Below are 6,000 nucleotides of genomic sequence, written 5' to 3' on the forward strand. Positions count from 1 at the left end.
GTTTCTATTTATCTCTGCACCAGCAGCTCTGTAATTTTATGTGCTGGTAAGAAAGGTAAAAGATGTAAATAGTCATGCTCCAAGGAGCCTACCAAATAAATATCCAGAATGATCTTGATTAAGCAGATTTTAACATGCAAAGATCCCAAGGAGATAAAATTTGGCAATATATCTAAATTTTATTATAAATTGAAAATCCACTCCATTGTGTATACTGACATTCACTTTATATAAAAAGAGATGACACTTGTCAAATTGTTTCACTAGAGAGCTAATTTTCCTTTTGGGATTATTTATGTGTCCAAATAATATGTTTTAGATATTTTAGGAAGGCATCAATGTGACCAGTGTATGATAGAATGATTATTAATGCATTTTATCTATTATTAATTATGTCAGCTGTACCCAAACTCACAGTTAATTTGGTTTTCTTTTTTTTTCTTTCCTTTTCCCTTCTCTATTTAAAACCAAATGCTTTATTTCACACACCATAAAAGCTCAGTGCAATTCATGTGTGGTGGATTTATAAGTGCTTTCTTCCTGCTTCTGCTGCTTATTCCAAACATGAAACAAATAAATGTACTTGAGATGGCTTCTATAAGAAAATTAATTTATTTTTCATACCTTGCCAACATTAGATGAAAATCCGTTTGGGGCTATGGGCTATTTTTTAAAATTATATTCTAAAATTAATGAGGTTAAGAATTCAGGATAGAGACCAATATAAGTGGCATTTTTTCCTGTTCTTTTATTTTCCACCTAAAATAATACTCAACATGCAGATATTGTCCACACTCATACCTCTGTTGGTGAGATGACTTTTTTTTTCCCCCCAGATCAGGGCAGGTTCGGAATCCCTGTATTTTGAGGAGTCAATAGGAATTTTTTTTTCTCAAGGGGAGTTGTATATTTTACTAATTTCACTATGACCCTTGAGACAGAGATAATGGGCAATGGTACCAAATATAGTACTTTATTCTTTATTCGAGGCAGTTTTAACTGGCAGGTTTCTTTCTGTTCTTTAATAACAACACTACACGGCAAGTTGGCATAATTTCTGGACTTGGAAATTTCTCAGAAGAATTTTGTAAAGTAGTTTTTTGGAAGTGACATACAATTCCACATTTCTTGTCAGAGCTGTCACTCTGGATAAAGTAAAAGTCCCCCGGTGGCTTTCAATCAGAGAAGAGAAGTGTGTTCTGATACCAGTAACCATCTCACTGCATTGCTCTGAAGACTAAGCCCCAGTACACGCACTGTATTTAGCCCGGTGCCAGGCCTGGAGTGAGCGTTCAGTAAGTGTGAGCATGTGTTGGGTCATTCGGTATTAGCTGACCTAGAGTCAGAATTGGGTTTGGATTCCCAGCTTCATCACTTACTAGACCCCCTCATCTGTGATACTGTGGAGGCCCCTCACAGTGAGTTGAGTGACGTTAATATCTGGACTCTATGAAAATACATTGAGAGTCATAAACTAGCAAGTTACACTTAGAAGCTTGACCTACATTGCTGTTTGGCATCTTTTCCCTAGGGGTCCAAGAACCTAAATAAACAAAAAACCTATTTGATGATTAATCACCTGAATGGCTTGGCACAAGGGTTATGATGCTATGTGTCAAATAATAATGTTATGCTCTACATCACATAGTTTATGCCCTACAGTGATCCTTGATCAGATTCCTTCTATTAACCTAAAATATCCCTGCCCCTTTCAATGCAATTTGTGATGTTTTTCCTCTTGGGAAGAGTAAATTACATTAGCATTAAGTAAAACGTAACTTATTAAATCAGCTAGTTGAGGAGGTTCCTGGGAGGGAGAGGGCACAGTCGCATCCTCAACTGAAGATTCTCTGCCTCTCTCCAGCTTCTTGCAATTACAGCTCATCTGTGCCAGGCCTTCTATAATCCTGCATTCTTTGCATCTATCTATAAACTAACCTAGGTCCTCGATGGTAACTACTTACCCCCAGATCCCATACAATATTTGAGAACAAATTCTAAAGCTTTTGTAGGTTAGCATGAGTTCTCACTTTTCTTTTTCCTATTCTTTTTTTTTTAAGCTCTCACTTTCAAAGAATGTGTTTTTATTGGCACTTTCTGAGGTTTTCCCCCACTCACTTTTCAACTTCCTGCTTCTTTATTCCTCAGAAGGTTTCTATTTGATTTTACTGGTCCCGATTCACTGATTTTACTAGTCCTTGTATGTATTTTGTTGTCTGAGAATTATTTTTGTATATTCATTTTCTATCGTCATGTAAGAAATTGCCACAAATTTAGTGGCTTACAACCACACATTCGTTATCTTGATCCCATGGTGCAGGAGCGTGAGCCCAGCTTAGCCAGGTCTTGTGCTCAGGGTCTCATGAGGTTGTAATCAAGACGTTAGCTGGGCTATGGGCTCATCTGGAGGCTTGCTATGGAAGAATCGCTTCCAAGCTCTTTCAGGGTGTTGGCAGAATTCATTTCCTTGCAGCTATAGAATTGTGAACCTCCACTTTTGGCCAACTGTGGTCTTTATAGGTCGCCCTCAGGTCTTTCAGGCACGCAAGTGCTCAAAGCCACTCCACGTCCTCGCCCTGCCCTTCCTCAACACAGCTGCTTGCTTGTCTCCCTCCGGTCTAAGCTAGAGACCTACATAAAGCAACCTAATCATGGCAGTGACATCCAATGGTCTTTGCCATATTCTGTTGGCTAGATGCAAATCACAAGTCTGATCTGCATGCGGGGGCGGAGGGGGAGTCACACAAAGCCATGGACACCAGCAGATCACAGGGGGTCACTTAGGTCTGTTACCACATCCTGTCTCCTGGTCTCACTGAAAACGGAGCTCCAAGATTTTATGTCTATGCCTTGTTTTTAATGTTTCTTACTGCTGTTTTATGAATTCCGAAAGGAAAGATCTCTATGTTTAGGGAGGTGGGTGGGGGATGGGCTAGATGGATGATGGGCATTAAGGAGGGCACTTGTTATGATGAGCGCTGGGTGTTATATGTAAGTAATGAATAACTGAATTCTGCTTCTGAAAGCAATATTGACCTGTATGTTAACTATATAGAATTTAAATAAAAATATGAAAAAAAGAAAATAAAAATAAAGTCAAAATAAAGATGCATTGACACAATTTAAAAAGAAAGATCTCTGTGTTTATACTGAAAGCCCATTGGTAGAAATTTTAATGATTTAATGAGGGACACCATTTCTTTTTTTTTTTTAATTTTTTATTGTTATGTTAATCACCATACATTACACCATTAGTTTTTGATGTAGTGTTCCATGATTCATTGTTTGTGCATAACACCCAGTGCTCCATGCAGAACATGCCCTCTTTAATACCCATCACCAGGCTAACCCATCCTCCCACCCCCCTCCCCTCTAGAACCCTCAGTTTGTTTTTCAGAGTCCATCATTTCTCATGGTTCGAGGGACACCATTTCTTTAGGCCATATTAGAGTTTTGGATACGTAACATCTTATATCTGTGTTGTAAACATGTGGCATTTTCTGTTGTAGCTATTCTATCTAGATGACTGATTATAATTTGCATCTGTAATGTTTAGGATGATTGGGAAGAGGAAAGGAAGTAAGAAAACTAACATTGTTGAGTACATGTTGGATAGTTTAGAATTTAATTCTGACATGTTGCCATATTTATTTTATAGATCAAGAAACTGAGGTCAGAGATTAAGGAACTGGTCCAGAGCCATAGAAATAGTTGTGGAAGAGCGTGGGGCTGAAGTAGCTTAAGTTCATACCTCAATCTGTCTCCCTAGGATGCTTCTTCAGTTTCTTTGTTTTTTTGTTCCTAAGTGATTACGATGTTGAAAGTCCTACAGAAAACTTCTCAAATCAGTGCAGTCAACATTTCATTATTTGAGATTGTTCAAAAATGGGATATTCTACTGCTTCTCAGAATGAAAAGAATATACATTCTGAGGCTGCCACAGCTAGCGTTTTGTGTATGTCATTTAGGTCCATATGGCTAATCAAGTTGTTCGAATATCGTATTTTCTTATTTTGTCCACCCATTCTATCACACTTTTGTACTGAGGGAGGTAGTTATGTTAAAACCTCCTACTGTCATTACGGATTTGTCTTTTTCATGTCTCTGACAATTTCATACAAATTTGGAATTTTTATATCTTCCTCTTGAATTGATCATCTGGTCATTATGAAATGTTTCATTTTATCTCTTGTAATATTTTTTGCCTTAAATTCTAATTTGTTTAGCTGTAATGTAGCTACACCAGTTTTCTTTTGCTAAGTGTATGGCATTTCTCTTTCTCTTTTCTTTATTTTCATCACATCTGTCTTCATTTATTTATTTTATTTTAATTTTTAAAAATATTTTATTTATTTGTCAGAGAGAGAGAGAAAGAGAGAGAGCACAAGCAGGGGGAGCGGCAGGCAGAGAGAGAAGCAGGCTCCCTGCCAAGCAAGGAACCCCATGTGGTACTCGATTCCAGGACTCTGGGATCATGACCTGAGCGGAAGGCAGAAGCTTACCCGACTGAGACACCCAGGCTTCCCTATTTATTTATTTCTTAAAGTTTTTTTTTAATTTATTCATTTGAGAGAGAGAGCGAGAGAAAACACAAGCATGGGGAGGATCAGAGCGAGAGGCAGAAGCAGACTCCCTGCTGAGCAGGGAGCCCGACATGGGGCTCGATCCCAGGACCCTGATATCATGACCTGAGCCAAAGGCAGATGCTTAACTGACTGAGTCATCCAAGCACCCTAAGATTTTATTTTATTTTTAGAGAGAGAGAGAGAGAGAGAGAAAGAAAGAGATGGGAGGGGCAGGGGGAGAGAGAGAGAGACAGAATTCCAAGTAGGCTTCACGCTGAGGATCCAACATGGGCTGGATCTCACAACCCTGAGATTATGACCTCAGCTGAAATCAAGAGTCAGACACTTAAACGACTGAGCCAATCAGGCACCCCTAATTCAGTTGTTAAAAAATTATTTCATTATATCTCTACTACTAGAGTTCTATATATATGTCTGTAAGTATGTATGTTTATTTATACAGCTCTTTGAGACGAAGTTCACTATCATACAGTTCATGCATTTGTAATGTGCAATTAATTGAATAGTTTTCACTATAGTCAAAGTTGTGCAACCACCATCACAATCAATTTAAATACATTTTCATCACCCCCCAAAGAAGGCCCATATCCATGAATCATAATTCTACAGTGTCTCCGGCCTTATGCATTAGCCAACTAGCCTACAGATTTGCCTATTCTGCACATTTTATTTCAATGGAACCATATAATATGTGATCCTTTGTGACTGTCTTCTTCAGCTTAGTATAATATTTTTAAGGTTTATCAAGATTGTAGCATGTATCATTACTTTAGTCTTTTTATGGCTGAAAACACTCCACTGTCTGGATATACACATTTTGTTCTTTTATTCATCAGCTGGTGGACATTATGATTGTTTCCATTTTTTTAGCTATTATGGATAATGCTTTCATGAATATGCATGTACAAATTTCTGTGTGGATATGTTTTCATTTCTCTTGGGTATATAGCTAGGAGTGAAATTACTGAATCACATGGTAATTCTATGTTTAAGTTTTCAAGAAACAGTTAAAATGTTTTCCAAAGCAGCTGTACCATTTTACATTCCCACAAACGGTGGGTGAGAGTTGTGATTTCTCCACATCCTTAGCAATGCCATTTTAGAGGATGTGAAGTCATATCTCACTGTGGTTTTTATTTCTCTAATAATGTTAAGCTTCTATTAATGTGTATATTGGCCATTTGTCTATCTTCTTCGGAGACCTACCTATTCACATCCTTTGTCCGTTTTTATTTTTTTTTCTTAAGATTTTATTTATTTATTTGAGAGAGAGAATGAGAGAGAGAGAGAGCATGAGAGGGGGGAGGATCAGAGGGAGAAGCAGACTCCCTGCTGCAGGGAGTCCGATACGGGACTCGATCCTGGGACTCCAGGATCATGACCCGAGCCGAAGGCAGTCGCTTAACCAACTGAG

Source organism: Halichoerus grypus, chromosome 13, assembly GCF_964656455.1.
Source record: "Halichoerus grypus chromosome 13, mHalGry1.hap1.1, whole genome shotgun sequence".
Taxonomy (NCBI): domain Eukaryota; kingdom Metazoa; phylum Chordata; class Mammalia; order Carnivora; family Phocidae; genus Halichoerus; species Halichoerus grypus.